This window comes from Phoca vitulina, unplaced genomic scaffold (assembly GCF_004348235.1).
Source record: "Phoca vitulina isolate PV1807 unplaced genomic scaffold, GSC_HSeal_1.0 scaffold26, whole genome shotgun sequence".
Classification (NCBI taxonomy): Eukaryota; Metazoa; Chordata; class Mammalia; order Carnivora; family Phocidae; genus Phoca; species Phoca vitulina.
Window position 1 is genome coordinate 13752492 of NW_022589729.1, and position 16521 is coordinate 13769012.

Genomic DNA, 16521 nt, shown 5'->3' on the forward strand with positions numbered 1-16521 from the left:
CCCTTAGTTTCAATATTTCAATAGAGAAGACTCATAGAACTCTCTGAGAGCTGTTATATTAAGATTGCCCAAGGAAAAAAGTACATAATGCAGAGTCTAGGAAAAGTACTAAATTTAGAGCTTCTGTTGTCCTCTCCTATGAAGTAATGCATAGTATTACTTTCAGGATATCGGTGTGGAACAATATGCTGGAGTCTTGACAAACAGGGAAGCTCTCCTGTGTCTTAGTATTCAAAATCTTTAGCAAGACTCTATCGCATAAGCATAACTGACTGACCATCCAACTGGCAGATGTCTGTTTGCAGCTCCTCAGGAGATCTGATACCACATACACAAATGACACCCCCTAAATCACATTCTTACTATCTGGGTGGCCCAAGGCCCCCAAGCAAACAAAAAAACTCCCATCAAGCATGACATTCCAAGGGTTTAGAGATAACCTCCCAGAATTACAGGGCAAAGACTAGACCTCTTTTTGGTCAAAGTTAAATTATTTACTACACAACATCTTAAAAAAGAGAACTTCACATAATTTTGCCATATGCCATCAGCTGAGCATTCATGGAGAAACACTGGTCTAAGGGTTTTTGGCCTAAAGTTCCTGCTCCAGTTGTAAATAATCAAACATTTCACTTTTTAATCTTTATTTACAAGAAACAGCTTCAGAATTAGGAAAAAAAAATAAAATTTGGATTTGAGAAGCTGTGTAAATATCACTTTTTAGTTGTACTTGTTTGTTTTTTTGTTTGTTTGTTTGTTTGTTTTTAATCACATTATTACTCCATACTTTTTAATCAGGTACTTCTAAAGGACAGGAGCAGTTTCATCATTGATGTTTTTCCCCTTTTTCTAACCTTTCTCTTTCTTTCCCTCTGTCTCTAATTCACATACGTTAGTCTTTGTGGAATGAAAAATCACATCTCAAGGGTTGATCTGTTATTCTATCCTAAGTAGATTCACTTCTTAATTAGAAAAAGCTTTCATTGGTCTTCTGCATGAAAGAAGGCAATCAGAAAAACAGTTGGAAAAATAGACTGAAAACATTTAGCCTAGAATTTGAGAGATTAAACTGGTATTTTCTTGGAATCAAATAAGTTCATAAAAGCTAAATATCTGGGGCCCACAGAGAAATTGAAAATACATGCTACACGGTTTTTTTGTTTGTTTGAGTGAATCAAGTCAAATATATTAAATAATGTGAAAAAATGCTTATTGTCATCAAGTTGACATGATGAATTAATGTTTATCGGGTATCTCTATACATGAATAAAGTGAATAATCATGTCTTCCCCTTCCCACATGCTAGAATAATTTTGAAAAAGTTTCAGGGCGCCTGGGTGGCTCAGTTGGTTAAGCGACTGCCTTTGGCTCAGGTCATGATCCTGGAGTCCCGGGATCGAGTCCCACATCAGGCTCCCTGCTCAGCAGGGAGTCTGCTTCTCCCTCTGACCTTCCTCCCTCTCATGCTCTCTGTCTCTCATTCTCTCTCTCGCAAATAAATAAAATCTTAAAAAAAAAAAAAAAAATTTAAATAAAAAAAAAAAAAAGAAAAAGTTTCAGTTGCAATCTGAAAATTTTAACCCTCAATAAGTATTTAAATATTTAACTGAGCTGTTAGAATTTCTTTCTCTTGAATCCTTAGAAATACCTGACAAATTTAAATGGTTTGACAGATCTGTAAGTCTCTGTGGATAAAAGGACTAAAGACCTCCCAAAGCATCTTCTACAATCACCTACCTTTGAAGAATCTATGATGTATTAGGAAAACTGAAGTAGAGATGAAGATTGATAGAGAACAAAAATGCTGATATTAAGCTAGTAAACTTCAATAGCCAATTTAACACTATGTTGATTAATTATCAGTATTTGCAATTCATCAGGAATTTTACAAGAAAAGAGCCCTTATATGTTCTTTGAGGGCCCTGGTAGAATACAAATAAATCTGTAGGATTTGGGGGTCCAAGGTAAAAGGACACTAAATACACTGACTTTGAACCCATACCTTCTTCCCAAAGAAAACCATTGGTGAAGAATCTATTATCTCCTAAGAGCTATTCAGTAAATATCTTTCAAATAGAATAAAAGACTAAAACAGAACTGTTACTTATGAAGTCATTTAAATACCAGTATATTTTGGAAAGAGTAAAATTGTCCCTTGTTGGCTGCAATTCCTACAAAGTGTAGAATATTATCCTATACATATAAGCTATATAATATTATGCTATACGTATACTTAGCTATACTGCTAAGTTTTTAAATATCCTCCATTAAATTAAATTGTACAGAGGAAGATGCAATAGTATAAGTCTAGTCAATGTACCTTCAGATATTTTATTAAAATCTGAAAATAATTTCAAAAAAGTAAAACTGCAAGGCTATAAATTTGTGCCTCAGATGATTAACATAGTTCCAATTGATTACAGACCGCTATTACTTTATTCTTGAATTCAGCTACTCTATTTGTTACAGTTCATCTTACATCAGGAGGAGAACAAGTGCAGTAAAAGAATAATACATTTTTTAAATTTTATTTTATTATGTTATGTTAATCCATACATTTTATAAATAAGTATAAAAAATATTTTAGATTGATATAATTTTAAAGAAAATTTAAAATAGTTACTATTATGTATTTTGTTGAATATGTCAGTACTATTATAATAAAAGTAAATCTATTTCAAATTAAACAATTATATTGTACCTACTCTTGGAATTTATTCCAGCACATTTCAAGCATTTGGGGCCTTCTGGCTTAATGTGTTTAATCATTCATTCATTCACTCAAAAAGTAAATTCATAAATAAAAGAGAGAGAGAGAGAGAGAATTAGTCCTAATGACTGTAAAGAAAAAAAGAGACAATAAATATTTTATTATGAAGCTTATATCTGAGAACTGCAAACTCTTGGCACAAATGACTGTATCCACCACCACCAGCCCCACCTCCACACACACACTGTCTAAGAGACCAGAATCTAGCACAGCTTTTTCTATTCAAGGCTGTATCCCTTGACCAACAGTATCCTTAATGAAAAAGTTCCATGTTGCCAAAAGTATTTACTTTTTGTTCTAGCCAAAACCTGTAGGCCCCTGACCTCCCTTTTCTTAGAGCATTTACTTTAGAAAACTTGCAGTAGCAAATCCTTTTTCTACCCTTTTGAGATGTAAACATTTTACAACCCAGAAATGTCTTTCTCAAGGACCTGTGAGCTATCCTTTTTAAATGTAATCATCAAAAATGTCCTTCAGTACTTTTTCTTTAGAACACCAGCATTTTAAAAGCCTCCCACCTTTCCTTTTAGTAGAGTTGAGCTCATTTTATATTGGAGCCTCTCTCCCCATTGCAGCAGTCCAAATAAAAACTGTCTAGCTGCCTTTGACAAATGCCCAGCACTGTTTCTCTTGGATAGTTTCCCAGAGCTATCACTCAAATCTGGATAGGAACTACCATCAGACTATGGGGCACAACAGCTGAACCTCCCAGCGCTCTCCAAGACCTTTGTCTGCTTGCTTATCTGTGTATCCAGTGGTGAGTTCGACTCCTGATCTAGTGTCCCAGACACATGCCTGGTGAGGCAACATGAGCACAGATTTTGATTCTTAAGTTGTTGAATACACTCTAGAATCTTGTTGAGAGGCTCAGGCTTCCTTGTTCATAAGGTACAGAGACTGGGTTAGAACCCCAGGCTTCTCTGTTTGCAAAATATCATTAAATAAGAACATGGAAGATTCTTAATCCACTAGAACTTTCCCTTCTTAAATTCTTTCATACTATGCGTTTCATCACTACAGCCCTAATTCTATCTACTTTCTTTCTTGCTGGAAAAACTTTAGTAAAAACCCTCTTGAGCTATAATGGCCTCTCTCAGGCTCCTGGGATATCTCCAAATCAGTCTGCTTAAGAGGAGGGAAACCCTAGAGCAAAAGAGAATGAAACTCTTAGATATACAGTGGTCTGCTTACTTTGCCTGGTATGAAGAAGCAAAAAAAAAAAAAAAAAAAAGAGAGAGAGAGAGACTAAATTAACTCAAATCCTCCTTCAAATTGTCAAGGCTCTTCAAACAATTTCTTCAGAAAAAAAACATCTGACTCAGTAAGTGCCCTAGAGCCCCTGCAGTATCTTCATACTTTTATCCTAGCTTTCCCTTGCACCCTTCTCCCAGAATGTTCTCCATGAGCAGTACCTCCAGCTCTTCAACCCTCTGGAAGCATAAAGTTCACCAGGGCCCCCATCTCCTGCAGATGAAACCCAGGATGCAGCCCATACCTACTCTCAAGTAAGACCAAAGTTTATTTTATTTTTTTATTTTTGGCTAGGTACAGTATACTTTATTGATGGTACATGACAAGGTAGGGCTCCTCAAGCCCCAAGACCAAAGTTTAGAGAACCTGAAAAATGTATTCCACAGCAAGCTCCAGAATTGTGGGCTCCCATTGTTTGCAACACTTGCTAAAACTGTAAGGAAAAGGGACACTGAACTCAGGACTGCATGGTCCTCAAGAGGACCAGGTTTCAACTGCCACTAAATTCACAGGGGGAAATGGCTCTAGAAGTTGAAGGAGACTTCACATTTCTCATCAATACTGAAGCATTACATTCTCCCTTTACCACCACTTAATTTCCTGCCTCCCTTCCCTGAAGTCACAAAACTTAACCAGTGAGGGATTTTGATAATTTACCTCATGATTTGCCTCTTCCTCAGTCTTTTACCATTTCTACAGGATCTGTTAAAGTTCAGCACAACTTCCTTTTCAGTTATACTCTCACAGTAAATTTATTAAGAAAGGATCTTCTCATGAATTGGCATAACAAAATTCTCTGTACTCCATGAAAGACTCTTTCTACAGATCCCCAACTCCTCCCATTTATGTTTATGTCACTTTATCTTACCTCTCCAAGTTCCTCTGACCATTCACCCTAACATTCATTCAACTAAGGACTTAAGTCAATTATTAGACAAAATTCTTTCTCTTGGCCAAAAAATCTCCAATACATACGTATCTCTAATATGTACCCACTCTAACCTGCATGTTTTCTAAATGGTTAGAAACTTTTCCCTGCTGAAACACCTCAGCAACATCAGTTACTAAAGTTTTCTTAGAATGAATTTTCCCCATTTGAGGTATTCATTCTACCATGTCTACTAACAAAGGGTCACATTTCACTAGCAAAATTACATAGGAAGGGGCACCTGGGTGGCTCAGTCAGTTAAGTGTCTGCCTTCAGCTCAGGTCATGATCCCAGGGTCCTGGGATGGAGCCAGGAGTGGAGTTGGGCTCCCTGCTGCTCCCTCACACTCTGCCCCTCCCTCCTGCTCATGCTCTCTCTTGCTCTGCTCACTCTAATAAATAAAATCTTAAAAAAAAAAAAAAAAAAGATTATGACACAAAATCCTTACTCCTATCTCCTCAGTGATTATCCCCTTTTGAAATCATTGCAGGAAGACCCATGAGAATGCTTTACTCACCTCACTAATAGAGGATTTCAATCTAACGCTGAGAGATACAGTCAGGGATTAATTTGATGCACGCAGTCCTATAATCAACAGGAAGTCAAGGCCACCTTCCTTAGACTCTAGACTTACAAATAGGAGATCTGGTATTCTGGAAATATCACCATTGGAAAGCTAACCTTGAACTCAGATGAAAAGGACCTCACACTGTTTTACTCACTGCTCTCACAATCACCCACCCCAGCTCTAAAACTGGTATCCCCTTTATAATTGCCCCACTTATGCTTTTAGATTTGGCTCTGGCAGGAAATATATACACCAACAAGATAGGTCTCTCCTCTTGAATGGTAGTAAACTTAACCACTCTCAAGACTGGGACTAAGCATGGCCTCTTTAAATCAAAGAATGTGGTGTTTTACTAGCAATCAGTCTAATGAATATAGTTGCCCTGTGGGACACAGGAAATTCTCTGTCTCTATGGCAAGGTGAAATCTATTTTCATGAAACTGGAAATTTTTGTAAGGGCCAAACTCCCTTTATGGACACCATTTTTTCCTTTAATGCCCCTGTGATATCAATATCATTTATTTGATATAGGATACAAGCAAAAGAAATTGGTTAAATGGGACCAAAATACCCAATCAGGAGATAATGGTATGACCTTCCCTTTGGATCCTACTACCAATTAGCCCTTCAAGATTCTGCACGACTACTAGAGGTAGCAACCAAGGCTATTATGTTCTTAAGGGATATTATTTTATATGTAGTCATAAAGCATACCAAGTACTTTCAGCCCACCTTACTGACCCCTGTTTCGTGGCTTATGTTTTCCTTCGAGTGGCTATCTAAAACAAATTTCTCAAAGTGAAAATTAGAAACATGAAATATCTTGGAAACTATGGTCCTTAAACTCCTGAATAAACCATTGCTAAAGTAGCCTTAAACAGGTCTTTGAGAAAGTCACTCACTCAGGCTAAACTTACAAGGCACTCTATTCTCAGTATCTTACCCATCAACATTTCAGCCTTCTCCTGTATTGGGAAATACACTATAAGATTACAAACGGTGTTAGAAAAGTTAGCCTAGAATTGGAACTATCTATCTCTAACTTAGGACAAACTATTTTCATTAAACCATGAAATATTTGAGCTTCACAAAATGACTTTATAAAACAAGTATGTCTTAGTCTATGCATTGGCATCTAAAGATGTTTATGCACTGGTGGGTTCCCAAGACTGCAAACCTGTAAACAGTCACAAAAATGTTTGCCAAGAAATAGTCACAACAGAGGTGTATTTCTGAGAAGCAGCCAACACAACTTACAGAAAATGACCAGTTTGTCTTTTTAAATGCTTTCCTCCACTAACTGAATGTCTTAGGAGACTCCCTAAGGGACCTGGATTCTTTACATTATTCTCAATGGTCATGCTTTTGTCTCGTGAGTGTATCGTTGTCTCTATGGAACAGCTGTGTCACCAGTTGCCTCACCTGGCAATTTGACCCCTCCTGAATTGCACAATTGGAAGCAGACTGGACCCTTCTCAGAAACCTGGACATGATGATTAATAATTGCTCTGCAAATAAGAGATCCCCCCTCTTCCCTGAATAAAAAGGAATTGAGAACTGCAAACTCTTGGCCCAAATGACTCCATCCAACACCCTGCTCATACTTGCACACATGTGCTTGCACACATGAATACATGTGCACACACACACACACACACACACAAAGAGATGTGGCCAAACTTTAGCATGAGTACTATCAGCAAAAGGTCTTATCCTGAGGATGACTCCAGTTTCCTTAAAATACCTGTCTGAGAAAGCACAACACTTCTAAAAGAATTTAGTGTTTGTTCCAGCCAAAATCTGACGACAGACCTCTGACTTCCCTTTCCTTAGAGCATTTACTTTAGAAAATTTGCACTTATAAATTCTTTTTCTGCCCCATCAAGATGTAAATTTTTTGCAACCCAAAAATGCCTTTTTCAAAGACCTGGGAGTCATCCCTCTGAAATGAAATCATTGAGAAGAACAGAACTTCTCTGTCCCGGTCTCTGTGGGACAGTAGGAGCCTAACTTCAATAAGCCATTATTAGCAAACACAGATGGCCTAATCACATTGACCAACCTCTCCCTTCCATCCTTCACTCCTCCCTCCTAAATCCGTTAGTACTTTTCCTTTTGCACATCCAGCATTTAAAAAACCTCCTACCTTTTGTTTCAGTGGAAATGAGCTCAGTCTTAGTTTTATACTGAGAACAAAATGTCTTGTCACCTTAAATAAATGTCTGTCTCTGTTCCTTTTTGACACATTTCAGTGTGGTAAACAGACATTAGCCAAATAAACAGACACATAATGCAATGAATACAAGTAGTATGCAATGTTAATCACGAAAATAACAAAGTGCTACAAGAGAGAGTAAGAGCAGTACTTTTTTTGTGTTGGGTTGTCTGAAGAGAGGATGCACGATTTGAAGTACTAAGAATAAGAAAAATCATATAAAGAAAAAGAATATTTTGGGGGCATAGAGACAAACTGAAAAATACAAGAGGTAATGAATAGGATTGGGTATAGTAGGAATGACAGATGACTGTGTGCCTTGAATATAAAGAGAAAAGAGGAATAGTGAAGCTGAACATGGTAGGTAAAAAGCACATCATGCACTATCTTCTTAGTCACTGAAAGGATTTGTATTTTATTACAAATGTTTTAGAAACCACCAAAGGAAAGAAATGAATAGAGAATAAATCATTTTATTTTCAAATTTTCACTGTAGACTGTGCTCAAAATAGTGGGGAAGAAAGAAAATGCATTAGTAACAAGAGCTGTTAGGTTAGCGGGGCTGTCCAGGTGAGAAGAAAGATGATAGGTAAGAATAGCTAGCTGTGAAATATATCTTTTGGCCAAGAATCATTGCTTGAGTATCTGGGATCAGGAAAAAGACAATATGCAAAATATCTCTAAAGTTTCTGATTTCAATAACTGGAGAAATTGTTATTTCAATTCTTGAGACTTGGCAAAAAAATTAGACTTTAAAGGACAAAAATTAAAGATTTCAATTTTGGCTTGGCTAAGTTTAGAAGTCTATGAGCTATCCAAGTGGAAATATCAAAAGCTCAGTGAAAATATCTTGGCTGTAGCTATACATGTGAAAGTGGCTGGTATTTAAGTGAATGGGATAACTCTCAAGTGATAACAGAGGGGCAAAAAATAGAGAAGAGCATACCTATGATCTGAGAATCTGCATCATTTAGAAAAAAGAGATGCCGGGAAAGTCTAAGAACGGTGGTCAGTGAGACATGAGGGATGGCTGAAGAGGAAACTACCACAAAGGCAAGAAGTAGATTTCTAAATGTGAGGGAATAGTCAATTCTGTCAAATGCTACTAACTAGTCAAATAGGACAAAGATTAAAAAAAAATACCTTGGATTTGATCAAAGTAGAAATACTCAATAACTTTGACAAAAGTAGTTTAGCTGGAGTTACAGAATCTCCACAGACTCCAATGATTTGGAGAACTGGGAGTGGGCTGTAGCAATATGTTAGTTCAGACTGTTATACCCGGAAAACCTTGTACTAAACTATCTACTAGCTAACTGATATTTTTAAAAATCATACACAAATCATGACTGCAGCAAGGAACAAAAATACCAGAAAAAAAGAAAATGAAATTGAATACTTAAGAGTAGTTCATAAGCTAATGGTATTATGGGGCACTAAGTGAAGAGAGAAAAGTTACCATTTAGTAACTAAAGGGTTACTAAATGTTATATTGAAACAAACCTGTCAGTTGTCTGCCTACTTACAGAACACTTCCTTATTCCCCAACTCCTTTTGTTGTTATTGTTTTTCTTTTTAATGTTTTCATTCACAAGAAAAGCTTGGGTGAATTCTGAGTATCTTTCCAGAGCTCTGACTTATTACCCTCATTCACATATTTATTATTTATGGCATGGAAAATGGTGATCACTTCCTAATTAACCACTCGTATCTTACCCCCACTATCAAATGCTCATAATTACGCTTTCTAAATTTCTAAAACCAAATCTGACAAGGTCTGCACTTCTTAAAAAATCCAATAGAATACTATCACATTCAGGTTAAAATAATAACTTGCTCATGAGGTGATTCTCCCCACTACCTTGCCAAGTTCAACTCCCTTAATTTCATCATAGCATCCTATTCAGTCAAAACAAACTGTTTGCCAACATCAGAAATCACTACGTATCACTGTTCTGGTTGCTACATATGATATAAGGTCTTCTTAAGTTTTTCTTACTAGTCCATATGACAATCAACCTCACCTTTCCATAGTTCTTGATTAAATTCAAGTTACCTTTTAAAATATTTTCTGTTTTAACCTCTTGCAGGCAGAAAATCCTTCTCTACTCTTCCATAATGCCTTGATCCCCTTTTTTATATAAAATTTATCACATTTTATAATACAAAATTACCGAAGTAAACTATTATCTCCTTCAAGGTGGGCCATGTTCTTTTGAGCAGAGCTTAAATAATGTTAAATTAATAACTAAAAATATTCAGCATTCATTCATTATATTCACACGTTAAACTGGTCTCAGCTGAAATCACTGTTCTGTGTTCATTTATCCCCAAGCCTTTGTTTCCATTTTTAAAGTTATTTCATATTTATTGTATCATTTTAACTCATTTCTTATACAGTATATTATTTTGAAAACCTTTGGTTGAATTTAGAAAAATATTTACATTAAAAAGCTTTAAACAATAAGAAATGTTACAAAATTGCAATTCTGACAAGGGACATGCACTAGTCATGTTGTATATAGTTATTCAAGATGGCAAAAATTACCCTGTTTGAGGAACCTTATTGATATAAATTGGGTCACATGTCAACTTCTGTTGGGGGCATACAATGCAACAATTGGTTTAGGCACAGTTTCTGAACTAAATGTTGGGAGGGAGATTGGCTTAGAATCATGAGGGGCCAACTCTCGACCTAAGCCCAAATCACTAGCAGTTCTCAGTCACTTCTCTTATTCTAAGCGAACTAAGAGACCTGCGTGGTATTATTGGGGAGGTAACACAATGTTGACTATACATGACTCTTCACTTACATCTGAATATTTAAATATGTATGTCTGGGTTGTTAAAAAAAATTGTATGTGGTGTAAGGAAATGGTCCAGTTTCATTCTTCTGCATGTGGCTGTCCAATTTTCCCAACACCATTTGTTGAAGAGACTGTCTTTTTTCCATTGGACATTCTTTCCTGCTTTGTCGAAGATTAGGTGACCATAGAGTTGAGGGTCCATTTCTGGGCTCTCTATTCTGTTCCATTGATCTATGTGTCTGTTTTTGTGCCAGTACCATACTGTCTTGATGATGACAGCTTTGTAGTAGAGCTGGAAGTCCGGAATTTTGATGCATTTATTGAATGGAGCACTGGGTGTTATACACAAACAATGAATCACGGAACAGTACATCAAAAACTAATGATGTAATGTATGGTGATTAACATCACATAATAAAGAAAAAATTAAAAAAAGAAAAGAAAAAAATTGTATGGTGATGGATGGTAACTAGACTTATGCTGATCATTTTTTAGTTATATAAATATCAAATTATAATGTACCTCTGAAACTTATTTATACCAATTTCAATAACAAAAACTAAATTTCTTTAAACTGTTGTTTTTAAACATAATTGATGCTTGTCATTTCTTTTTGAGGTTACTCTCAAAAGTGATATTTAACAGGGAAACAGAATTAAACTGTACACTTTATCACATAGATGATTATTTTGAAGATTTTTTTTGGGGGGGGGGAAAGGAAGTGAGCAAGAGAGTAGGCATGGGGAGAGGGGCAGAGGGAGAAGAAAAAGCAGACTTCCCTGCTGAGCAGGGAGCCCAACATGGGGCTTGATCCCAGGACCCTAGGATCATGACCTGAGCCAAAGGCAGATGCTTAACTGACTGAGCCACCCAGGCACCCCCACATAGATGATTATTTTAAATTCATTTTAGTATCATAAAGAACATACTTTTTAAAATATAAAAATCTAAAGATAAAATATAAAACATCTAATTTGAACAAACATACTGTCCAGTTTGGTATGAATGGTTAACACTAATGAACCAACTTTAAAGAAAGTAGCTACAAAGTAAAGACACGCACTTGCTTTGGAATGACTGATTCTTGCAAAATGTTGATTATTTAATGTAGAAAATACAAGTGAAACAGGTTTAATTTTTTTTTATTTTTTTCTCTCTTAAGATTTCTTCTCATATTTAATCTGAAGATGAAAGATTAAGGATTCAAAAGTCAAGCATTATAAAATAAGGATGAGTTCATTAGAATACATTAAATTGGAAGTGTTTTCATTCAAGATATTTTGGTAATTTGTTTCTTCCAGGTAAGCCTGTTTGTTATGTTAGTAGCAAAGGTAAGTTATTATAAAATAGTTACTTCACAGAAATAAACTTTTCCAATAAACTCACAAGCTCAAAAAAATCAATTTATGCTATACAAAATATTATCTTTTTTAGTGATTTATAATTTACAAGGCACATTCACAAACAGTGTCTCATTTGCTTCCTATAAAAGCCCATTTAAGATAAGCTGGCAGAATTAAATACCAAATGATTTACAGGCTACTGAGCTCTGCTTCTAACAAATTCCTAGATCTCTACAATACTACTGGAGCTTGCTCATCAGAGTTAAGACTTACAAATGTCTCATGATAATAGCATTTCGATGAAAATCTACTTCATGTTAAGCTCAGGAGGAATCTAAATTTACCAACTTGTTATTCCCTGAGTTCCTGGCTTTGTAGTAGAAACAAATTATTATTCATATTTACAGATGAGAAAATGGAGAATCTGAGAGATTAAATTATGTAAGATAACGATACTAGGAAGCAGAGCTGAAACTTGAATTTAGACCATTAATTCTTCATCTAGAGCTCCTTCTTTTACCATCACATCCTTTTACGCCTCCCATTTATAGGTTTGAAGAGAATTTATTACTCTGTCACATACAAAATTACCAGACAAACTTTGGGCAACACCTGCACACATAAGATGTGGGCTTCTTTAATGGTAATACAGAGAAGAACTAGAGAAAGAATAAAAATCAAAGGTATGAGAAAATGAAAAGAATTATTGCAGATAGATCTAGATAGGGGGTACAAAGCAATTAAGCCAATAACTCCTACCTGCTTAATTATAAATTCTGCCATTAGGGAGCCTATGCTAGATCAGCAGAGAACAAAACTGATTCCACTTCTATACAGCTTCCCTCTAAAGTAGCTTTCCACTAGCTGTGAGTTGAATGAAGGACAGGGATTTTGTGAGACTTTTACCAAGAAAAGTGAAATCACTTATTTCAGACTTGAAATGGTTCAAAGGGAACGCACCCTAAAACCTATGACCAGAATAGAATGTTCACTGTTTCTACCCCATGGGGAATTCTTTGTTACCTGAAGCTTCTTAATGAGAAACTGACCCTTTCTCCCAGGTGAGACAAAGGATAAATGCCATTGATATGGCAGTAAGTAGAAATATGATCCTGGCAGAATATAAACATACTGGAGGAGTGAAAAGTGACTTGAATGTATAATTACAGATAGATATTTGAGTAAAAAAGGTAAGGAAAAGCAGCCATTTTGCTTCTCCTGGCTGTGCATAATTGACCATAGGATTACTGGGACAAAAGTTAAGAGGCAGCTTAGTAAGCGTCCATTGGATTTATATAAGAGGGAAGATATTCAGGTATAATGTAACAGGGTCATGAGTTGAGTAAATATAACAATGAGAATTCCTCATCCAAATCCAATTCCCAGGTCAGTTCACATACCACGCTATGGGCCTTTAATGAAATAGAGCCTGGAGGGGCACCTGGGTGGCTCAGTCGTTAAGTGTCTGCCTTCGGCTCAGGTCATGATCCCAGGGTCCTGGGATCCAGCCCCGCCTCGGGCTCACTGCTCCATGGGAGGCCTGCTTCTCCTTCTCCCACTCCCCCTGCTTGTGTTCCCTCTCTCGCTGTGTCTCTCAGTCAAATAAATAAATAAAATCTTAAAAAAAAAAAAAAGAAAGAAATAGAGCCTGGAAACTCTTTAAGATGAAATTTGCAGTTATTTTACAAGCAGCCCCTGTGAATCTTTCTCCAAGTCTTCTTTAAAGAGATCTCAACTCATTTAAGATAAACTAGCAGAATTAAATACCAAATGATTTGTAGACTATCGAGCACTGTTTATAACAAATTCCTAGATCTCTATGATATTATTGAGCTTACTCATCACTGAGACTTAGAAATGTCTCATGAGAATACCATTTTTTATTATGTTATGTTACTCACCATACATCACATCATTAGCTTTTGATGTAGTGTTCCATGATTCATTGTTTGCATATAACACCCAGTGCTCCATTCAGTATGTGCCCTCTTTAATACCCATCACCAGGCTAACCCATCCCCCTACCCCCCTCCCCTCTAGAACCCTCAGTTTGTTTCTCAGAGTCCATAGTCTCTCATGGTTCGTGTCCCCCTCCGATTCCCCCCCTTCATTTTTCCCTTCCTACTATCTTCTTTTTTTTTTTTTTTTAACATATAATGTATTATTTGTTTCAGAGGTACAGGTCTTTGATTCAACAGTCTTACACAATTCACAGCGCTCACCATAGCACATACCTTCCCCAATGTCTATCACCCAGCCACCCCATCCCTCCCACCCCCCACCACTCCAGCAACCCTCAGTTTGTCTCGTGAGATTAAGAATTCCTCATATCAGTGAGATCATATGATACATGTCTTTCTCTGATTGACTTATTTCGCTCAGCATTATACCCTCCAGTTCCATCCATGTCATTGCAAATGGCAAGATTTCATTCCTTTTGATGGCTGCATAATATTCCATTGTATATATATATACCACATCTTCTTTATCCATTCATCTGTTGATGGACATCTTGGCTCTTTCCATAGTTTGGCTATTATAAGAACATATTATGAGCAACTATATGCCAGCAAATTAGATAATCTGGAAGAAATGGATGCATTCCTAGGGATGTATAAACTACCAAAACTGAACCGGGAAGAAAAAGAAAACCTGAACAGACCTATAACCACTAAGGAAATTAAAGCAGTAATCAAAAATCTCCGGGGAGGGTATGTGCTATTGTGAGCACTGTGAATTGTGTAAGACTGATGAATCACAGACCTTTACCTCTGAAACAAATAATACATTATATGTTTAAAAAAAAAAAAAAGAAGAAGAAGAAGAAGATAGCAGGAAGGGAAGAATGAAAGGGGGGAAATCGGAGGGGGAGATGAACCATAAGAGACTATGGACTCTGAGAAACAAACTGAGGGTTCTAGAGGGGAGAGGGGTGGGGGCATGGGTTAGCCTGGTGATGGGTATTAAAGAGGGCATGTACTGCATGGAGCACTGGGTGTTATACGCAAACAATGAATTATGGAACACTACATCAAAAACTAATGAAGTAATGTATGGTGATTAACATAACATAGTAAAATAAATAAATAAATAAATAAATAAAAATCTCCCAAAAAACAAAAGCCCAGGGCCAGATGGCTTCCCAGGGGAATTCTACCAAACATTTAAAGAAAAATTAATACCTATTCTTCTGAAACTGTTCCAAAAAGGAGAATACCATTTTGATGAAAATCTACTTCATGTTAAGCTCAAGAGGAATCTAAATTTACCAACCTGTTATTCCCCGAATTCCTGATTTTGTAGTAGAAACAAAATTTGTTTAGCTTCTTTTATGATCTTCACAATGGTTTCCCAACTTGTGAAGTCAGTGTTATAACTGAAGAGAGAACCAATCAACACATATGACCTTCTCCCTACCTAAACAGAAAATCGAGTAGCAAATTACCGTGGTTCTGGAACATGACATTGACTGGTGTCATTATCAAACAAATTAGAGATGCAGGAGTGGTCATCCTCACTTTCATTTAACTTTCTTGAATGCATTCATGGAAGACAGATAATTCTTGGGGAAAGGGAGAGGAATTTACTATAAGTTTAATGAGTTAGTGTCTCCAATTCCCTATGTTGTTCCATATATAGTCTTCTTACTGGTGTAACTTAATACAGGGATTTTTTTTTTCTTTTATCGCCTATGCAGCACAGTGACCTGGAGAATTATTTTCCTGTTCTTATAAATAAATGTTTGCTTTTACCTGACAAGAAGAGCAGTATACCTTCAGGGTCATAACTCTCAAATACATCAATTCTGAAGCATTAGATCATATTCAGACTGAAGTGTCTATGAAACATTTTTTTTTTTATCTATTACATTGATGATTTCATTTTAGGATATCATGCTGCTATGTTCTAAAGTTTAAGAAGTACAAATATCCTAAATTGCTTGCTAATATACATATGTATGTAGAATATAAATTATCAGAAAATAAAAGTGTCTTTCAGTTACTTTATCAGTTGTGGTGATCCGAATAATGCTAGGATATTTCCTCCAAGAAAAAGAGCAAGTTACTGTCTCTTACATCTCTATAAAAAAAATGCAATTGATGGATCTCTAGACTTTGGAGAAAATATATATACTATTTGGGTTTGTGCTTCAACGCACGGATCACTTGGACTCCTAAGTTTTCTTCTTTGAGTGGAGCTCCTAGGAAGGGAAGTTTTACATATTAGTTCAGGCTGAAGTAGTCACAAAACTGCCATTTGGCTTCTATGATCCTGCTGATGTTTGGCTTCAAGAGTGCATGGTGGTTATAAATTCTACAAAAATTCTATAGATAGCCATTGTAATTCGTACAGTTTTATAGCAAAGCATGTCTTCTGGAGCAAGTTATTGCTTTCCCTCTGAGAAGTAGTTTTTGACCCCCGTCTAGTCATAAACTTGATCATGAGATATCAGGACACCAGGAAAGTTGAATTCCCCTTTGTGGGAATTCAGTATAATCTGATTGATCTAATCAAATTAATTGAACATGCCTAGCCACTACCTATTATTGGGTTGAGTGTTATCATCAGTTTTTTGGCTGGGGGGAGGTCCTAAATACACAAATAAGTTGCAGAAGCATGTGAGTCTCATTCTCCACAT